Genomic DNA, 22,267 nt, shown 5'->3' with positions numbered 1-22,267 from the left:
AGATGAAAATACTAATAGAAACATTAATGTCTGAAATTAAAGTTAATAGAAACTGTGTGTTGGAAACAGACACGAAAATTCACCTCATAGAGAATGTAATGATTGATATGAAAAAAACAATTTGTAGAAGTGGAAAAAAGAGTAAAAGGTGTGGAAGTAGACGTGGCAGTTTTAAAAGAAAAAAACTGAAACTATGTATAAAGATGTTATGGAGACACAGGAATTATTGGCCCAGGAAACTGAGGCTCTAGAAAATTTTAGCAGACGTAATAATATAAAAATAGTAGGTCTGAAAGAAGGTGACGAAGGGGCAGATATAAAAGGATTCTTACAACAATGGATTCCTCAAGATCTAGGAGCAGAAGAATTTCACAAAGATATTGAAATTGAAAGAGCTCATAGGGCTTTGACACCGAAACCACAAATGAATCAAAAGCCAAGCTCTATTTTGGTTGAGCTATTACCAAATTCAACAAGAAATAAAATTGGAATTGGCTGCAAGAAGAGCTAAAGAAAATAAAAGGTCCTTGGAATATAATGATTTTTAAAAAATATATCCAGATAAGTTTTCAACTATTAAAGAAACATAAGAAATTTAACTCAAGAAAGAATATATTATGGAGAAAAGGCTACAATTTTGTCTTGCACTACCCAGTCACTTTAAAAAATATTTATTTCTGGCAGACAAAACAGACTTTTTGTTGATCCAGAAAAACTTCAACAATTTACTGAACAGCTGTCAAATAATCTGCAAGAAAAAATGTAATTGTTATAACAAAAAGACAGTTGAAGTTGATATACATAAATTTGTATGGATGTTAATAACTTGATTATATGAAGGGTTTATTTAAATTCTTTTGGGAAAATATGTTGTGAATTCTCTGGGGGAGTGGGGGCTGAGAAAGGGAAAGGACCGTTTGCTGCAAAATCAGTTGACAATTGCAGTTTATACTGCAACCCATAATGTTAAGGGTATTGTGGTTGTCTTACAAGTCAGTAAAGACAATTCACTGAGATCAAGGCTTTATATAATGGTCCTAAGGAAAAAGTATTAACAAATGGATCTATTTCAAACTCTTTTACATTGAGTAGCTCAACCAGACGAGGATGTTCACCATCACCCTCCCTTTTTGCTTTAGCTATGGAACCATTAGCAGAATTGATAAGATCAGAAAAAGGGATAAAGGGAATAAAAATAAATGAAGAATTTAAAATTAGTTTATTTGCGGATGATATTGTTGTATATTTAACACAACTGGAAAAGTCAATAAAGATGTTACATTCCAAATTGAAAGAATATGGGGCTATATCAGGTGTGACAGATTATGTTATATTTTATATTGTATTATAGATGTGTTTTCAAGGAAATAAATTGTGATAAGATTTTTAGTATAAGTCATATACAGCACTTCAAAACTGATCTCATTTAAAAAGCCAGACAGTCCAGGCTCTGGGTGCCTTTGCAAAAACTTTGAAGAATGCCTACAAGGACTTCACCAGTAGGTGTTAATTGGACAGGCTGTGGAGTAATGGATTATTGTTTTGGAAAGCAACAGATGAATGAACTTGGAAGATTAGGTCCAGAGCCGCAGTCTGTCTGAGTGCATTTATCTGTTCTAAGAGGGTCATGTGGTTTTCTCTGAGAGAGAGAGAGAGAGAGAGAGAGCTTGATAGTTCAGCTCGGTCAAAGCCCTTGTGGTCCATACAAGACGAGATGGCTGGCTGTATAATTTTTCACTTGAAATAAGAGAAACAGAAAAGGAACTCTGTGATGACCTGAAAGAAAGAGATTATCATCTGGAAAATCCTGATGGGTCAAGTTTCTTCAGCAAAACACTGAAGTGGCTGATCGGAAGGGATCAGTCGTGGATGTCCAATGACCAATAAATCTCTCTCAGAAAACTGTCAAGAATCTTCCTGAGTGGTAACAATTTAATTTTCAAGCACCAAAGCCTGGTGAGTTTCATAAATGTTAAATTCTGTGCACAGTATAAGAATTGTCAATGAACTTGGAGGAATGAGAAGTGAGATTGAACTGTGAATCAAAGAACTTTTCTAAACTTACATGCACATTACATACATGTGGGTTTAGAATTAGAAAGCAGTTAAGTTAGGTTAAGTAAGATAATAGTAATAAGTTAGAGTTTGATCTTGTTTTCATGTTTAAAAATAATTAAAAGCAACATTTGTTTAAGTAACCATTTGTCTTGGTGAATTTCTATTGCTGTTGGGTTTTGGGGTCCTCTGGACCCATAACACAGGATATAAAGTCATAGACAATATGTTATTTAGATATCAGAATAGATAATAACTGAAACCATTTGTTTAAATTAAATTATCAACCATTATTAAAAAAAAGATACAAAATGATTTAGTGAAATGGAAGAATTTACCTTTACACGTCTTCCCCTCTCCTACTCCCTCTCTGCCTTCAATGCAGACCATTCCATCCATGACTTGCTTGTCCACTCATCTCTTCCCACTAATCTCCCTTTTGGTACCCACCACTTACACTCACACCTCCTCTCTCACCACCACTTAGGGCCCCAAACAGTCATTCCAAATGAAGCCACACTTCATTTGTGAATCTGGGGGAGTCATTACTGCAGCCTTTCGCTACCTTTGTTTTGGCTATGGCCCCCTTAGGACTCTGCTCAAATTTTATTGTCTCCCTTATGTAATGAAGCGGTTAAGTTCAGTCAGTTTTCTATTTATCTCCTACCTACTACATAATTAAAAAAATATTTTATGATTTCAGACCAAGGTCCCCCTTAAATGTTCTCTGGCTCCCAGGGGAAGTTGTCTAACCTACTGCATCCAGGCCTCCCATTGTGGCCTTCTCTACATTGGAGAGACTGGATGCAGACTGGGACATCATTCCATTGAGCACCTTCACTCTGCTGCAGCAATGCCAGGGATCTCCTGGAAGCCAACCATTTCTATTCTACACCCTACTCCCATGCTGACTTGTCTTGTATTATAGAGGCCACTCATAAATTGGAGGAGCAACATCAAATATTGTGTCTGGGCACTCTCAAACCAGATGACATTAACAACAACCTCCAGTTTCCATTCAGCTACTCCCCGCTCTCCCTCTGTTCCCACCCCTCTCTCATTTATTCCAACTCTACACTCCTTCCCTCTCCATTCATAGAACGATCCCCTCACCCATCAGCTTTTTTTTTCTGTTGTGCCTTCACACCCATATCTACTTCTTGCCTGTGGCCTGTGGCCTGTGCTCTTCCCCCTGCCCCTCACCCAACCATTATCTGCTTTTTGTTCATACTTTGATGTCGGGCTCAGGCCCAAAACATTGGTTATGAACCTGAACTACAGAAAGAACACTGCTTGACTGCTGAATTTCTCCAGCATTTGCTTTTTTATTAACCATTTCTTTAATCATGACTCAGAATTTCCCTTATCTTGAAATTGATTTGTATCAGATCAGTTCTCAAGATGTTTCTCAAACATTTACAGTTACTTGGGGTGTTCTGGGGAGAATGGTGTTAAATGAAAAACTGCATCAGCCATGATTTGAATGGCAGAGCAGACTCAACAGGCCTAATGGTCTAAATCTGCTCCAAAAACTTGCAATCTTACTCAGGATGCAAAATAAATGCAAGTTGCTTTTGATAATAACAAGGTGTAGTGTCTGACAGGATCTGTGGAGGGAAATGGAGTGTCAGTATTTTGGATTGAAAGGATAGGAGTGAGTGGAGAGGGGGGGATGTGGAAAGAAGTCAAAAGAAGTTAGGAAGATAGTTTTTTCAACTGGGCTTGCTCCACCCTTCCTCCATCATACCTTGATAGCTGTGCCTGGAACCTCTCATTGGTTGCCGGCTCTTAAAAATCCCTTCCCTTCACCTGTTTGTATTGGCTATTTCCCTTGTAATCTTCACTGCAATTGAACGGCCTCAATGAAAAACTTTGATTGTCTGTTTCACTCCAAGAAGCTGCCTGACATCTGAGTTCCTCCAGCAGGCCGTTTCTCTGCTCCAGATTAAAGCACCTGTGGTCTCTTGTGTCTCTTTCATGTTGATCAAGATTTGTTTTCATGTTTGTTTTTATGAAAGGAAGAGGTACCAGATGCTGAGATGGTTCCAAATCATGACAGACTTTTATGAAACAACTTTATCATGACTATGTCAAAATAAGTTACTGGAATAATCATCTGAAAGCTTGCTGCAATTACTTAGGAATATCATCAGAATTAGCCAGTCTTTATCGAATGCATTAAAACTTTGATGTAGTACATAAAGAAACTTTTGAAACCTCAGTAGATTAAAAATGATTCCTTATATGAAGGAAGCTAGTGCAGCAATCGCAGGGGCCCTGGGAGAAATATTTAAAATGTCCTCAGCCATGGGTGAGGTGCCGGAGGATTGGAGGGTAGATCATCATATTTCTGTTGTTTAAAAAAGTCTCCAAAAGTAAGCAAGGAAATGATAGGCTAGTGAGCCTGACATTAGTAGTAAGTAAATTATTAGAATTTATTCAAAGAGATGGGATAAATAAGTATTTGGATAGTCAACGTTAAAATTCGGGAGAGTCATCGTGGCTTTGTGCGTGGTAGTTCATGTTTAAAAAATCTTACAGAGATTTTCGAGGAGGTTAACAGGAAATTTGATGAAGTTGCTGTGGATGTTGTTTACATGACTTTAGAAAGACCTTTGACAAGGCTCCACATGGGAAGTTAGTCAGGAAGGTTCAGATGGTCGGTATTCATGGCGAAGTAGTGAATTGTATTCATCAGTGGCTGGATGGGAGAAGCCAGAGTGTAGTGGTGAGGGTAGCTTATCAGACTGGAGGACTGTGACTAGTGGTGAGCCTCACGGATTGGTGTTGGGACTACTGTTGTTTATCATCTATAGCAATGATCTGGATGATAATGTGGTAAATTGGATCAGCAAGTTTTCAGATGACACTAAGATTGTGGACAGTGAATAAATGTTTCAAGGCTTGCAAAGGGATTTAGACCACCTGGAAAATGGGTTAAAAATGAATTTAATGTAGACAAATGTGAGGCATTGAATTTTGGAAGGACAAACCAAGGTAGGGGATACACAATAAATGGAAGAATACTGAGGAGTGCGGTAGAACAGGGGGATGTGGGAATACAGATACATAATTCCCTTAAAGTGGAATCACAGGGAGACGAGGTTGTAAAGAGACTTTTTGGCATATTGGCCTTCATAAATCAAAGTAATTGAGTATAGGAGTTGGGATGTTATGGTAAAGATATATAAGACATTGTTGAGGCCAAATTTGTTATATTGTCTTCAGATTTGATTACTTAACTACAGGAAAGGTAGTACGATTGAAAGGGTGTGGAGAAGATTTACCAGGATGTTGCTTGGACTTCAGGAACTGAGTTACAGGGAAAGATTAAAGAAGTTAGGACTTTATTCCCTGGAGTGAAGAAAAATGAGAGGGATAGACAGAGTAAATGTAGATAAGATTTTTCCACAGAGGGTAGGTGGGATAGAAACCAGAGGACATGAGTTAAGGGTGAAAGGAGAAAAGTTTAAGGTGAACGTGAAGAGGAACTTCTTCACACAGATAGTGATGGGAGTGTGGGATAACCTTCCAGCTGAAGTTGTGAATGGAGGCTTAATTTTAACATTAAAGAAAAATTTGGAGAGAGACATGGATGCGAGGAGTATGGAGGGCTATGGACTGGGTGCTAGGTAAAATAATAGTTTGCAACAGGCTAGAAGGGCCAAAGGGCCTGTTTTCTGTGCTGCATTGTTCTAAGGTTCTAAAAGGTAGGATTAAAAACTGAGCTGCTTCTCCGTTGAAATTGAAATTGCATCCGTATTGTACATGACAAGCTGATGCTTTCCAAGAGAAGTCAGTGTAAAGAGGACAGAGTGCAAGGGACAGGGCCTCTTTACCAATCCTATTCCACAAGGGAGTGATCTCTAATTTCATACGGAACCCCTATCCCACCTTTTCTACAATGTCCACTTTGTGCTGTCTTCCCAACTACATTTAACCAGTCATGACAAAAAGGTTTAGCTCAAATATCCAGCAGCTGATTGTGTTTAGTTTCAGATTCCAGTATCTGCAGTCACCTTTGTATCTGTTGTTTTCCTATATGTCCTTAATTTAAATGGTTCCATAGAAAGATGACATAAGTTAGCTGGAAAATTCACCAATACTGTAACTTCTTCAGAGTATGTGGTTGTCTCAAAATTTTATATGGCATATGAACCTGTGAATAAAAAGCAATTGCATAATTTTGTGATTCAGATTAATGGAGACGAAGGAGAATTAAGTTGCATGACTTCGCCAAGGTAAAGAGGTTGATGTATGTCTCTTCCATAGAAAGTGTCACAAGAGCAGTCATTTGGGAATTCAGGATAAACAGCAATGAATCAGCAGAAGTATACACTGAATAAAAGTTTACTGGCATAGTCATTTCTTTATTGATTTTCCAATTAACTTTACTAATTGGTGTGTTGGTGTTGCACAACAAACCCAGATACTCATTCCTTGGAAGAGGAATGAAATCTTAGCACTAGTAGTGTATGAAGTTAGCTATTTGAACACCAGCCAATAGGATATGATTTTGCAAGATGAGGAATACTCTCATTTGGTGCAGTTTACTTCATTGAGAATAAAGCAACCAACATATTGCTCACAATGTAAACTTTGCCAAATCGGTGAAAACAAATGCAGGTGATGTGTCTGCTTTGTGGATCATCTTTGATCTGTCCACAAGAATAACCCTAAATTTGAATTACAGGCAGTCCCCAGGTTAAAAACGAGTTCTGTTACCTAGGTCTGTCTTTAACTCGAATTTGTATTTGTCGGAACAAGCACACACAGTCCTTATTTAATATATTGCATATATTTTATATTTCTAAGCATGTAAAACACTTGAAACACTTCTAATTACACTACATTTTAAACATGATAATAAAGTAGATAATTGGATGATGTAAGAGAAGATGATAGAGAGATGGCTCCTGTTGAAGAGGATGGACGTGGTGCTGCAGAGTCAGGGTTTGGTTTTTGCCATGTGAAACATGGAGGTGGAATCAGCTGCAAAGAAGCATCTGTTCATTTCTAGCTGCCATTGACCCAAGGAGGCAGTAAAGAGTCACCAAACTGCTGGTTCATGAGTCACTTGTTACACTAGCCCTAACCCTACCCCCTACCCTTAACCCTAACCCTAACCCTAACCCTAACCCTAACCCTAACCCTACCCCTACCCTTAACCCTAACCTTAACCCAGGGTTCCCCTCCATACAAATTAGCATTGTTCAGTGGTTTGAAAACTCACTGGTCTACTGCATCAGAGCAGAGACAAAAAGAAACAGATTCCCATCAGCATGTTGTGAGAAAGTGCAGGGAGCCCGATCACAGCGGGGGCAGCAATAACTTTCAACACAGCCATTTAACTCTCTCTATTCCACAGCTCAGCACCTATATTTCTAATATTTTAAAATAGATTCTTGCAAAGTATTATCGGGTGGTTTAAATAGCAATGACAATAAAACTTTAACATTGCAAATTTAAAACTGTGGAACAGAAATTTGAAACTGCATTATCTCAAAACCTGTACTTTTCAAAACTGTGTTATACAGGATATGCCTATATGCAGTACTGTACAGGTGTGCTGTTTAAATAGATTCTTTTCAATTTGAAATTAATTCCTGTGCCTGTAATATGCGGTACACTACTCTCTCACAATGCTGGCCGATGGCAGAATCTCCCAAGAGTATTGTACTGCAAGCTCCCTCACCATGTTGACTCAACCATGCTTGAACTGGAAGTTGACAGCATTCTACTTCTGGCCGGCTTGTCGATTCATAAATACAAATTGTTTGTAAATCGGATGTTTTTAACCCAGGGACTGCATGTACCTGTCACTTTAGTTATCCATCCCTCTTTTGCCTCTTTTACTTCTCCAGTAAAGTACATTGTTTGACAAAAGAATATCAGCTCAACTTCTGACTTGACACATTACAACTTTGAAGTATTTCAAATAACATCCTTGGCAGTTTGTATTAAAACTAGCCAGCTGTAATTGGAGGTCATTAACTGGAAAGATTAACTATGTTTCTCTCTCCATCAAAGCTATCGTACCAATTTGGTTAGTCTTAATTTTTCATTAAAAGTAATATTTTTCTTCTCCAAAAAAATTAAGTATCCTCAGACATTTTCCTCTTCATTTTCTTGTCTGCTTTGGATTTATTTATCTCCTAACAGACAGTCCAGATCGGAAACAGTACTTCCAAGACGATTACACTGAGCATGAGGGTCCCGCAGGGCCGTGGGCTTAGTCCATTGCTGTTCACTCTACTGACCCATGACTGTGCAGCAAAACACAGCTCGAACCACATCACCAAGTTCACTGATGAATCTACCATGGTGGGCCTTATTAGTTAGAATGATGAGTCAGTGAACAGAGATGAGGTGCAGTCGCTAACAGATGGTGCAGAGCCAACAACCTGTATCCGAACATTAATAAAACAAAAGAGATGATTGTTGATTTCAGGAGGTCCTGGGGGATCACTCCCCGCTAGCCATTGACCGCTCTACCATTGAAGTCATCAAGAGTATCAAGTGCTTGGTCTGCACTTGGTGGAGAATTTCATCTGGTCCCTTAACACCAGCTCCAAAGACAAGAAAGCCCAGCTGCGCCACTACTTCCTGCGAAGGCTGAGGAAAGTTCATCTCCCACCCTCCATCCTCTCTACATTCTACAGAGGATGTATTGAGAGCATTCTGAATAATCACATCACCGCCTGGTTTAGAAGCTGTGCCACCTCGGACCACAAGACACTACAGAGGATAGTGAAGTTAGCGGAAAAAATAATTGGAGGCTCTCTTCCTACCATGACAGACATCTACAAAACAATAAACATTGTGAAGGACTTTACACAACCCTCATGTAAACTGTTCTCCCATCTGCCATCTGGTAGGAGGTATTGTAGCACTCAGGCCCTTATGTCCAGATTGGGGAACAGTTTTTTTCCCCAAAGCCCTCAGGCTTCTGAATTCACAGAACATATGTGGATAGCATACCATGGACATGTATTGTATATATCTTAATATCTGTACTTCTATTTTAACTTACATTTATGTAAATCTGCTCCGTGGTCCTGGAGAAACATTATCTCATCTTTACTGTGCTATATATGGTATGAACGACAAATAAAGGTGACTTGACTTGACTTGACTTTATTTACACATCTTTCAGGCATTCAAGACATTCTCAATCAGAACCACTACTTGTCATTCAGTCTCTCTTGGTCTCCACCTTATTACAAGCATTCCCTCTGTACTCTCCACCACTCACTCTCTCTACAACTTAAAACACTTCACGTCTAACTTTTTTCTATTCTGAGAAGTCAATGACCTGCAACAATGCTCATGTTTCTCTCTGCACAGTTGTTGCAGGATCTACTGGTTATTTAGAGCACTTAATGTTTTTAGTTCCAAGGGAGTACACGGACAAGTATTTGCCACAGATATTGGGTGGAAGATCTGCTCTATCATTACAAACAGTCATTTGTACATTTGCAGCAGTGGTTAAAATGCATGTCATTGCAATGTGCATAATCCCTTACTCAATTTACATCCATGGGCTGAAAAATTGAAGTGATGGTTATACAGTGGCTTGTGGCATGATGGTGGAAATGGGGAGCTGCTCAGGATTAGTGTGGAAGGGATTTGATTGGATTTGGTGGTGATTGGGTCATACAAGTGGCATTACAATCAACTCAAATGGATTTGCATGAAAATAATTCTTATGAGTCAATTTTAGTTTTGTCATTCATTGGGAATGTCAAATGAAAGCATGATAGGAGAACTTTGGAATGGAAGCACAGTACAAGGAATTCACACAGTGGAGACCATAGATACAAAAGATGAGTCTCTTTTCAGTGTTGTGGCTACCTAGAAATTAACTGAAAGATAATATTCCTGAATGAATGAAGATGATGCACATTGATAAAAGAAGGAAAGTAAAGCTAATGTTCAGCAGCAGGGTGCTATATTCATGGATTCTTTGTGGTAGCTCCATAACCTTGAGCCTAGGAGTATAGGACTGTGTTGGAGAAATGGGAAATATAGTGTAACATTGTGTCTTGAAAAAGCCACCCCAGTGCATCACTCCATACATCTTGCAGGAGCTCCAACTACAGTCATTGCAGTTCCTTACACTCTCTATCCACTACTGACACTCTTCCTCATGTTAATACAGTTTCAAGCAGTGGTTCTCAAACTTCCCCCCTAAAATCATTCTACCTTAAGCAATCCCTATGCCATACATGCTCTGTGATTAGTAAGGGACCGCTTAAGATGGTATGTGAGTGGGAAGGGAAGTTTGAGAACCAATGCTTTAAACCCAATTGTCATTGACATATTTTGCTGGAGAAAAATTGTCATTGGCCCATTTTCTTTGGAGTTATGAAACCATGCACAAAATGGGTCAATTAGGTATGATTAAAATGTGTTTTCCACACCTTTTTCTTCCAAAAGAGAGACTCTGAAGATAGCAGGTGATTGGCCAATCAAATTCAATATTTGAAGACAAAGGAGCAGCTAATTGGGCAATTGAGTTCAGCAGTTCAACAGTTGAAGGGCAATCGAGGTCAGGTATCGAGGTCTGTGTAAGTCTGTGTAATGGAGTGATCATCAAGGGAGTGGTCATTGTCTGAGGTATAGGTAACATGAGGTACTTGAGGTGCAGAGAAATGAAAGAAAGAAATCAGGAATGCTAAAAGAAGACATGAGGTTGCTTTGGCAGACAATGTGAAGGAAAATCATAATGGTTTCCAAACGTCTATTTAAGAGCAAAAGGATAGTAAGGGACAAAATGGGTCCACAAAGCCAATCAGAGTGATTGGCTTTGTATGGAACCAAAAGAGATAGTGAGATCTTAAATGCTTGTTTTCATCAGTATTCACTCAGCAAATGGGCACAGAGTGGTGGGAAGTAAGGGAAAAAAAAGCAGTGTGGTGATGGAACCTATACAGATTAAAGAGGAGGTGCTTGCTGTCTAAAAGCAAAAAAGGGTGGATGAATCCCAAGGGCCTGACAAGATATTCCCTTTGATCTTGAGGGAGGCTAATCCAGAAATTTCAGGGGCTCTGGCAGAAATTTGCCATGGGCATGGGGCTGAAAGATTGGAGGGTTGCTTAAGTTGTTAGATTGCTTTAAAATGGCTCCAAAAGTAACCCTAGTTGGTGTCTCTGAAGTCAGTAGTTGGTAAATTATCAGAAGACGTTCTAAAAGATTGGATATACAATTATTTGGATAGCTAGGAACTGATTAGGGAGACTCAACATAGCTTTGTGTGTAGTAGGGTCATGTTTACCCAATCATAGAGTTTTTTGAGGATGTTACCAGTAAAGCTGATGATGGAAAGGCTGTGGATCTTGTCTACGTGGAGTTTAGTTAGGCCTTGAATGATGTCCCTCATGAAAGGTTAGTCAGGACGGTTCAGATACTAGGTATTCATGGTGAAGTCATAAATTGGATTTGACAATGGCTGAATGATTGCTTCTCAGACTGGAGACCTGTGACTAGTGATATGCCTCAGGGATCAGTGCTGGATCAGTGTTTTTTGTCATCTATATCAATGATCTGGTTGATAATGTGGTGAATTGGATCAGCAAGTTTGCAGATGACACTAAGATTGGAAGCATTGTGGACAGCAAAGAAAGCTGGAAAAATGGGCTGAAAAATGGCAGATGGAATTTAATACAGACAAGTGTGGGGTGTGGCATTTTGGAAGGACAAACCAAGATAGGACATACACAGTAAATGGAAGAATACTGAGTAGTGCGGTAGAACAGGGGGATGTGGGAATACAGATATGTGGTCAGTGCGCTGTGTAGCGAACGAAATAAAAACCACACAGAAGCTGTGAGTGAACTAACCAAATGATTTACTGGAATTTTCCGAGAACATGATTACCCCCACCTCCCCACCCCACAACCACTACCAGGATCATTGTGATGTCATCAAGTGCAAGCCTCCACCTCTGTGACCCAGTTCACTTGTGGATCAGTGCTGCCCACGACATGATTTCCACCCCCCCGACCCATTCCCACCCCAAGAACTGGTGTTTGGAGGGGCCAAGTCCACAGTTCGTAAACAGTTCATATGTTTGGGACGCCGATCTCTCTGCTGCGAGGCTGGAACAGTTACTAGTTGGTCGAGGTCAAGGTGTGCTGGTTTGAGGCAGTCAACCATGAATGTTTCCTCCCCACCCCCAATATCCAAAAAGGCACATAATTCCATTGTGACATAACACCTTGTATGGACCCTCGTATGGGTGCTGATGGGGTATCCAGGGCGCGCCTCTCCTTATGAAGTATTCACAGTCATCGAGATCCATTGGGATGTAGGATGTAGCTGGACCATGGCGTGAAGTTAGGATGGGGGTCAGGGTGCCCACCTTCTCGTGAAATCACATTAGCAGCATTGTAGGTGTTTCCTCCTGACCGCGTGTCACTGGCACAAACTTTCCTGGTACTATCAGTGGGGTCCCATAATCAAGCTCAGCAGAGGACTTTCAGCACTGTGTGGATGCCAAGGAGCACCCAAGGCAACTCGTTCTCCCAATCTTAGGCTCGGAGATGCATCATGACAGCCGTCTTCAAATCCCGATAGAACCTTTCCACCAGGCCATTAGACTATGGATGGTAAGCCGTGTGTGGTGTAACTAGGCCAAATGAGATATAAGAAAGAAGGCCAAAATGGGCTATCCAGTTAGCGCTGTGGCCCCTGGTGCAGGATGTCTTTGAAGTGTCTGACAGTGGGTCAGCTTCCAGCTATCTAGTGAACCTGCCCACATCGTGAATAGGTACGTGGCACCTCTGAAAACATGCAGCAGTCCAATGATGTCCACATGTATGTGGTTAAATTGTGTGTCGGCAGGAAGGAGCTTTCATGTGCCTCTGCACCTTGGATATCTGACAGTGCAAGCAAGTTCTGGCCCAGTGGCCGACCTGTTTATGCAGACCATGCCACGTGAATCGGTTTGCGATCAGTTGAGTTGTCACCCAGATGGATTGGTGGGTCAACCCACCCATGTAGTGCATTGAAGATGTGACACCTCCATGCAGCGGGAATGATAGGCCGAGGTCAGCCGGTGGACATGTCACAGAGAAGTGTGGCTTCAGATGACCTTAAATGCATACCTTCTAGCTGTAACCCTGAGACTCTAGTGAGGTAGGCTGGTATCTTGCCATCCTGCCACTGGGCCTCTGAGAGTGCTGTATAGTCAATTCCAGGTGACAGGGAGAACACAGATAAGATGGATATATGGGGCGGGGCATCAGCCATGAGGTTGTAATTTCCAGAAATGTGCTTGATAGCCGTTGTGTACTCTTGAGTTATAAGCAAGGTGACACTGCTGCCTTGCCGACCACGGGTCTGACACTTTGGCAAAAGCAAAAGTGAGGTGCTTGTGATTGGTGAAGAATGTGAAATCCCATCCTTCAAGGAAATAGTGGAAATGGCGTACGGCATTTGTTGAACGCTCCAGGGGTTGCAGGTGTCTGCTAAAGAAAGCGAGTGGTCTCCAATATTCATCAATCAGCTGTTCCAGGATACCACCAACTGCCATGTTGGATGCGTCAACTGTGAGGGCAGTGGGCACTTCAATGCACGGATGCACTAGAAGGGTGGCATTGGCAGAACGTTTTTTGGCCTGGTCAAAAGCTGTCATAGACTCTGTGTCCCAGCTGAATTCTTTGATCTAACTAGACATCAGCTTGAAAAGAGATCGCATGATCTTGGCAGCTGACAGCAGGAAGTTGACCATCCCAATGGAAGTTGACCATCCCAATGGACACCTGCAAAACTTTGACCGTAGTTGGAATGGGGAACTTATGAATGGTCTCAACCTTTGAAGGAAGAGGGACCGCCCTGTGTTGAATGATGCGGCACCAAGGAAATTGATGGCCATCAGGCAGAACTGACCCCTATGATTTTTGCGCCCCCCCCCCACCGGGACCATTGTGACGTCAGCAAGTATGAGCCTGCACCACTGTGACCCGGTTTGCTTGAGGTTCTACAGATACATAATTCCCTGAAAGTGACATCTCACATAGATTGAGGTTGTAAAAAGAGCTTTTCTCATATTGGCCTTCATAAATCAAAGTATTGAGTTGGGGTGATATGGTAAGTTTTACAAGACATTGGTGAGGCCACATTTGGAGCATTGTGTGCATTTTTGGTCAGCGAATGACAAGTAAGATATCAATAAGATTGAAAAATTTGCAGAGCAGATTTACTGGGATGAGATACAAACCAGAGGATGTGGGTTAAGAGTGAAAGAGCCAAAGTTTAGGAGGAACATGAGGGGGAACTTCTTCACACAGAGAGTGGTGGGAATGTGGAATGAGCTTTCAACTGAAGTGGGGAATGTGGGCTCTATTTTACCTATTAAGAAGAATTTGGACATGTACATGGATGGGGGAGTTATGGAGGGTAAAGTACTGGGATTAGTCACAAAACTGGTTCAGCACAGTCTAGAAGGGCCAAAGGGGCATGTTTCTGTGTTGTAATGTTCTATAGTTGTACGGTTCAATCGGGTGCCCAAAATCCATTAAATGCACTCAAAAGTGTTCAGAAAGCAAATTCTTAATTGTCCAGGGTAATCATAGCCCATCATTTCATTTAGCACATGTCATTAGGTTTTCTTTGCATCTTACAGAATAAGTCAAAGCAGGATGGAGAGCAAAATGAAGTCAACCGTGTATTCAACAAGCAACTGACAGCTACAGACATAATGGTAGAGGAAACTTAGCAAGGGTTCAGTGCCTATTGGAGATGAAGATGTGGGGTTCTCCTAGCCACCTTGTAAAAGAATGGACTATAAAATTCAACATATCAGAGAACACTCATTCACTTTGACATGTTGCAGGAGTGTATATAATCACCTAGAAAATGAATTGGAACTGTCACACTAAACAGTCATGGTTTTTATCTCCTACATGAGCTTCAAGTGATCCTGCAGAGGGTAACAATTGCTTACAGAATGCCACTTTCTCAGGGGGACATCACGCAGTCTCATGACTCCCTCGGAAGTTAATAAAAAAAGTACCTAATTAGAAAAGTTTTATAAATTAAAATACTATTAAAATAGGTATAAAGTAATTAACAAAATGTCACTTTCTCTAATGGTGCATCACCACAGACTTCATGCTCAGATACTTACACTTCATTGGCCCAATGAGGTAATGATTAGAATTTTAACTGATGAAGCACACACCAGAAGGTTATTAAAGTAGTTAGTGGAAGCAGATATGGGAGAAGAGATCTCATGTTGGAGCAAACAGTTGTGCTGAGCTCTGCAGGTTGCAGATGTTGCACTTCCCAGTTTACAAAGAATTATTGATTTATCAGCAGACAATCCAGGTATAATCAGAAACTTAGAGTGAGATTGGAGCCCAACACAGTCTTTGCCCATGGAAAAACTGACTACATTCTGGTAGCATCATATGTGGCAATCCAGTGAGTGCATTCATATTCAGTGTGGATAGTATGAATGTCATCTTGAGTAGAATGCATGATATTCTTACCATGACCAACAATCACAGCACCATTCTTTGCTGGAGTGAGCCATTAAAACAATGATATGGGGCATTCTTACCTCTTGCTCATGAACCTTTTTGGGAAACATCATACATGTTGTCTTATGACCCAATAGCCAAGGCAATCACTGTACGAGAGGAGGTGGAGCAGTTTTTCTGAGGTGCTCTTGCAATGTAGAGAGTGTCCACCCAGAAGGTCACCCTCAGCATTTTCTATGTTGCTGGTTCTCTCTCAGAGAGAGATTGCCATCTGAGTGCCACTGCTTTCTCTGTTCAGGTCCATGCCAGGCTGATCACATGACCTTATTGACCCAGCAGCCATACTATCAGAAGCCTGTAGCCTAGCCCAGAGCCCCTTCCCAATTGTCTCGGGAAGACTGGAAAATTTTGAACCACCTACTTGGGACCCTGACGTCACAGTCTGCCAGTGTTCTGTGGATGAGTCAACGAGTCCAAGAGCAACTTTCCACATGATGCAGATACATCCATGATGCACGAGCATCTTACTTGGCCATCATCATCACCATATACAATGATCCTGAACACAGGACTTGTCTACTATACAGCCATTTAATTCAACAACAGTCCCTCTGAACTCACAGAGCCTGTCTCTCGTGCTACTGTGACAGAATATAGATATGTTTTTGGGACAGGTTTTTTAGAGTAGGTCACATACAAACATCTTAAAACAGATCTCATTTAAAATACTGGAGTTCTGCTAATGCTAGACATGTTGGCCCCAGAGCCTTTGCAGAAGCTTTGGAGAGTGCCCAAGAGACTTCACTAATGGATTGTTGTTTACAAAAAGGCAATAGATGAAAGATCTTGTCTGACCCACAGGCTGTCTGCAGTGGAAGTTGCTGTTCTAAAAAGTCATGTGATTTGCAAGCAGAGAGAGTCTGCTGTGAAAGAGAGAGAGAGAGAGAGAGAGACACACACACAGAGATCAGTTCTGCAGTTTTACAGTTCAGCAGCAGCAACAGACTGGAACAGAACAAGCTGGCAAGCTTGTGGAAAACCCCATTTGGAAGACGGGTTGTGAGTTCTTAGTTCAGCCTGGCCAAAGCTGCCTAATGTTTCACTTGAAATAAGGGAAACAAAAAGGAACTCTGTGATGACCTGAAAGAAAGAGGTTATCATCTGGAGAACCCTGATGGGGCAAGTTTCTTCAACAAGACATTGAAGTGGCTGATTAAAAAGGAATCAGTTATGGGTGTCCAGTGTACAATAAATCTCTCTTTGAAAACCAAAAAGAGCCTTCCAGAGCAGTAACCATTAACCTTTCAAACACCAAAGCCTGGTGAACTTTATACATGTTAAATTCTGTGCACAGTATAAGAATTGCCTGGCACCAGTGAACTTGGAGGAATGAGAAGTGAGATTGTACTGTGAATCAAAGAACTTTTCTGAACTTACACGGACATTACATACACGTGCACTTAGAATTAGAAGGGGGTTAAGTTAGGTTAGTTAAGTTAATAGTGATAAGTTAAAGTGTGATTCTGTTTTCCTGGTTAAAGATAATTAAAAGAAACATTTGTTTAAGTAACCATTTATCTTGGTGAATATCTATTGCTGCTGGGTTTGGGGGTCCTCTGGACTCGTAACACTACCTCTAAACTCATGAGGCTAATATCTCCAAAAATCTAAGACGGCACACAGCAAATGGAGCTTGGATGCCTAAATTCTTCCTGAAAATCAGGAGGTACCAGTCATTCTGACAGATATTTGGATATTTCAAGTGACAGCATCTTCCTCAGGATTTACAGATGTTTATGATCCTACTTGCAAGCCAATAGCATATCTGATGTTCCCCTGCATGTGAAAATATACTGCATTTTAAAAGTTATTTTGGCAGTAGGACTGGCTACAATATTAATGGCACTTTCTCTTGCAACTTTAGGGGACGCAACACACTTCCCTTCATTTTATTTTACATTTTTCACTCTCCAGGGACCCAAACATTCTTTCCAGAAGCAATTTTTATTTGCACTTCTTCCAAACTAGTGTGCTGCATTTCGTGTTCACGATGTGGTCGCGCCTACATTGAGAAAGCATTGCGAAGCGACTGCTTTCAAGTCAGAAAGGTGTCCCCTTAATTTTCCACAACTTGTCACTTTAAGTCTCCACCCCATTCCAGTCTATCAGTTTGTAACCTTCTGAATTGTTAAAGTGAAGCTGAAATAAAGTTCAAGGAACAGCGTCCCATTTTCCATCTCAGCAAGTGGCAGCATTCTGAATTTAATAGAGAATTTCACAACATGCCTCCCTTTGATAAATCCATCAGGTAAGATGAGGCCACAAGTGGAGTGATGTTACCGGATAGTGGAAGCACTCAAGACCTCCCTATACATAGACAATGTCACTGTCTTCTGTTCAAACATACGATTGGTCCAGAAACTGATCATCATCTGTGGCCATTTAAAGTCTACATCAGACATCAGAGTGTGATGGAATATTTGGGAATATTTTTGGGAGTTAAATTGGTAAAATTAGAGTTGGTTACATACGCACACTTTAAAACAGATCTTATTCGAAATACTAAAGAATTCATATTCAGTGACTTTACAGAAATTATGGAGAATACTATGAACATTTCACAAGTAGGTATTAATTGAAATAATGTCATGAAATGAATGTACTATTGTCTTGGAAGAACAACCAGATCCAGGTTGTCTGTTCTGGATCTTCTTGCAAGTCTTTTGATCTCTCTGCAAAGTGCTCACTCAGAGTTGATTGAGAGTTTATTGTTTACCTAAGAGCAACAGATGCACCAGAAAACTAACTTCTATTTGTTTGCTGGAAAAGTCAAGGGTTTTGCAAGTGAGAGAGAGGACATGCTCCTGGCAGTTTTTGACTCAGATAGAGAGAGAGACAGAAGGGAGTCTTGGACTGTGCATGACACAGAAATCTGTAACAAGCCAGGAGAAGCTTGTTGGAACTGAAACTGGTGGATGGCTGGAAGTGCTATCTGTCTGATGTTTCTCTTGGAATAAGGGAAACAGAAAGGAACTCTGTGGTAGCCTGAAAGAAAGAGGTTATCATCGGGAGAACCCTGATGGGGCAAGTTTCATTAGCAAGACATTGAGGTGACTGATTGTGGTACCTCAGTTGTGGAAATCCTAGAACAACACATCTCTCTCTGCAAACCTTCAAGAACCTTCCTGAGTGGTAAACATTTATCTTTCGAGCACCAAAGCCTGGTGAACTTTATAGATGTTAAATTCTGTGCACAGTATAAGAATTGCCTGCAACCAGTGAACTTCGGAGAATGAGAAGGGAGATTGAAATGTGAATCAAATAACTTTTCTTAAATTTACAAACATATTACATAGACAAGCACTTAGAATTAAAAGGTGGTTAAGTTAGGTTAATTAAGTTAATAGTGATGTTAAAGTTTGATTCTGTTTTCATGTTTAAAGATAATTAAAAACAACTTTTGTTTGTAACTGCTTGTCGTGGAGAATATCTAATGCTGCTGGGTTTTGCTGTCCTTTGGGCTCGTAACAAGAGTATTCCAGAAGAGATAGGCAATGCTATTCATTAACTGATCTGACTGGTGCATTATTTCCTTTGCAGTCAGATCTGACAGGTGTACCATGGAGAGCATTCTGGCTGGTTGCATCACTTCCTGGTATGGAGACGCCAACTCTCAGGTCAAGAATAAACTTCTGAGGGTTGTTAACTCAGCCTGCGACGTAACAGGTGCCAGACTTCACTCCTTCGAGGATATCTACATGAGGTGGTGTCTTAAAAAAGCAGCCTCTATCCTCAAAGATCCCAACCACCTAGGCCATGCCCTCTTCATTCTGCTACCATCGGGGAAAAGGTACAGGAGCCTAAAGACGAGCACTCAGCGGCACAAGGACAGCTTCTTTGCCGCTGCCATCAGATTCCTGAATAATCAATGAACTAAAGGCACTGCCTTATATTTTGTGCACTGCTATTAGATGGTTATAATAAGTAGGTTTTCTTTATGATGCTGCTGCAAAGCACCAAATTTCTTAACTTGTTCGTGATGTAAATCCTGATTCTGATTCTGATTCAGACTAACTGATGATGTTGGGGATCTGGTTTGGGGGGGCCGAGGGCATTCTACAAAAATTGGTTGGAGTGGATTGGGTCTATGAGTGTGGTCATCCTTCTCAGTAAAAATCTGGTCATCAGGTGCGATGTTCTTGCGATAGTGCGCTACATGGCACAAGTGTGACCCAACCCCTGCATCTCAGTCCTGGCAGTCATCAAGCAGGTTTGCAGTTCTTGTAGTGATCCAAGATGGAAAGGTTTCAAAGGGTTTCCATGTACAAGTCACTAGACAATGGGTCAAGTGAGTACTCCCTCGGGAGTAATGATGACCATCTTCCTGTATAACTGCATCAGGCTGTGTATGGAACTAAAGTTCTCAGCTACGTGCTGAGATTCTACAAGTTTCAGGTGTTTGAAGAATGGGCCTGGCCCTGCTGCTGAGCAATGTCCCAGTCAACTGGATTTTGCCACATCAGCATGGAATTTTCTTTTCCAGACAAATACCTTTGACCACAAGGCCATCAGGCAGTTGGCAGCATGAAGCGTCCTTCAGATACTGAGAAACAAGGATCCAAAATACAGTGGGTGTTCCTGGAGAAGACTGTCCAGGTCATCTGGCTGAATGCCTCATCAGTGGTGCTCACAAATAAGCCCAAGGACTTGGCCTGGTTGGCAGAGAGAAGAATCTTCCCAGTCAGATCATTCCTGTACAACCAGAACATGACCTGTCATGTATTTTCCCTTTGAAAATAACATCACTTGAGAGAAGCGGTAAGCATGTCTTTATTCAAAGATGGCACCAACTGAAACTCTCCTCACAATGCACACCGTGTACCTGACATCACCCATGCACACCCGTTCCCACAATAGTCCTTGTACCTGATGTCATGCATTCATATGTGTTCCCATAACACTCTTCCCCCTCAAACAAATGTTTTGTACTTACTGGTAAATAAGTATAAAGTTAAAATTAACAATCCTGACAATAGATAGAACTTAATGATGTTAACACTACAGAGAATTTAACTATAACTTCCATTAATCATGGTAACCATTGATCACACACTACTGGAAAAATACAAAGTCTTAAAGTCACTGTTCATAGTCTTTGAGATGTACTGAATAAAGTCTTTAAGTCACTGCACATAATCTTTTAGAGGCCATCTTTGTCTCTTGGATCTATGACTTTTCAACTTCTCGCTGGCTGGCACTACTAGCTGTGTGTTTGGTATATGACCAGCATCTTGCTCCTGGGCTACCCTACTGTGGCTATCTCAGGGCATCATCGCCAGGTTGTAACTAAACCGGAACATCTGGGGATCGTCTGCAATCAGAACAGAGATGGAGTCCTCAATTGCTTTTAACTGGTAGATGTGTCGTTTCCACATGTTGTCCCCCTACAAGTACCAAATGTGAACATGGACTTAGTCTCTTTAGGTGCAGACCCCTTATTCATGTTTCTTTATTCTCCCAGTAAGCCCTAACTAATACTCTTCCTCTGATCACCAGAACTCTTCTTGACTTACTCAGGGATTTTGACTGCTGAATACGTAGTCCAATGTTTGGGTGCACTGCAATAATTTGGGTTCTCAAACATCAGTTCTGCCAGCATGCATTTGTAGTGGAGTGAAGTGTTATTCTTTATGATTTTATGGTTCCATGATATTTTACATTACTCTTTTGCTTTCATTGCTCTTTTAAATGTCTGGACGACATTGACCCAACCCATTATGATGAAGTCATCCAGGTAACATCCAACATTTAGTCCTTGCAATAATTTGTCCCTGATAGTTGAAATATCACTGGAGCAGGTAATATCCCGCATGGCATCCTGGTGTAAGTGAACAATCCCAGATGAGTGTTGATAGCCACATACGTTCTAGATTCGGGTCCAATCAACATTGATATGCTTTTGATAAGTTCAATTTCGTGAACTTTTTCCTACCATTCAGAGCTTAAAATAATCGCTTCTCTCTCAGAATGTGGTGTCTGTGAACTTTCAGTGCTTAGTTAATTGTGACCAAATTCAAATTTTACTTTTAGGTTTCCTGACCTCCACAATCGGAACTGTCCAGTCGCTGTCCTGAAGTTTCCTGAGTATTCCTTCATTTTCTGATTTGTTGAGCTCGTCTCAGTTCCTCTTGTTAATCATGAAAGGTGCTGCCCTTGGCTTAAATAATTTAGTTTTTGTTTCCAGTTCTAATTGAAATTTTACCTGGACTCCCTGAATTTTTCCTAGGTCCTTCTCAAAAACTGCCTGATACTTCTGAAGCACCTGCTTCAGCTTTGATTTATTTTCACCCACAGTTTGTACATTCTTCACTGTGACAATTTCCTTCCAATCCAGTTGGATGTGCGACAAACAATCCCTTCCAAACAAGGCGGGTCCTTTTGTATCTACAATGCAAAGGGGTAATCCTTCCTTTGTCTGTCCCTTATATTTGGTCTACTTTACATTTCCCTAGCTCTTGGAATTTCTTTCCTGTAACCATCTTTAACACTATTTCCGACTGTTTCGTTTCAAGTTTGTGTAGTAGTTTGTCATTCAGATCTTTCGACATTAATGACACAGCTGCCCCTGTGTCAAGTTCCATCTGGGCTGGTTCATTGTTAACTTTAACACAAACAAAAGTTTCTGACCAGCAATCAACTACACCATGGATGTACTTTACTGATAA

At 40.9% G+C, this 22,267-nt stretch overlaps 1 long non-coding RNA gene across 1 annotated transcript; it reads left to right on the top strand.

Annotated features, from left to right (window-relative positions):
* The first annotated feature begins 12,192 nt into the window (after positions 1 to 12,192).
* Positions 12,193 to 15,085, top strand: LOC138760612 (uncharacterized). Its single transcript, XR_011355739.1, has 2 exons — positions 12,193 to 12,665; positions 14,684 to 15,085. It is a non-coding gene; the product is annotated as an uncharacterized lncRNA (long non-coding RNA).
* Positions 15,086 to 22,267: the final 7,182 nt, after the last annotated feature.

This window comes from Narcine bancroftii, chromosome 4 (genome assembly GCF_036971445.1).
Source record: "Narcine bancroftii isolate sNarBan1 chromosome 4, sNarBan1.hap1, whole genome shotgun sequence".
Classification (NCBI taxonomy): Eukaryota; Metazoa; Chordata; class Chondrichthyes; order Torpediniformes; family Narcinidae; genus Narcine; species Narcine bancroftii.
Note: the sequence above shows the minus strand (reverse complement) of the source record. Positions and strands in the feature narration are given on the sequence as shown.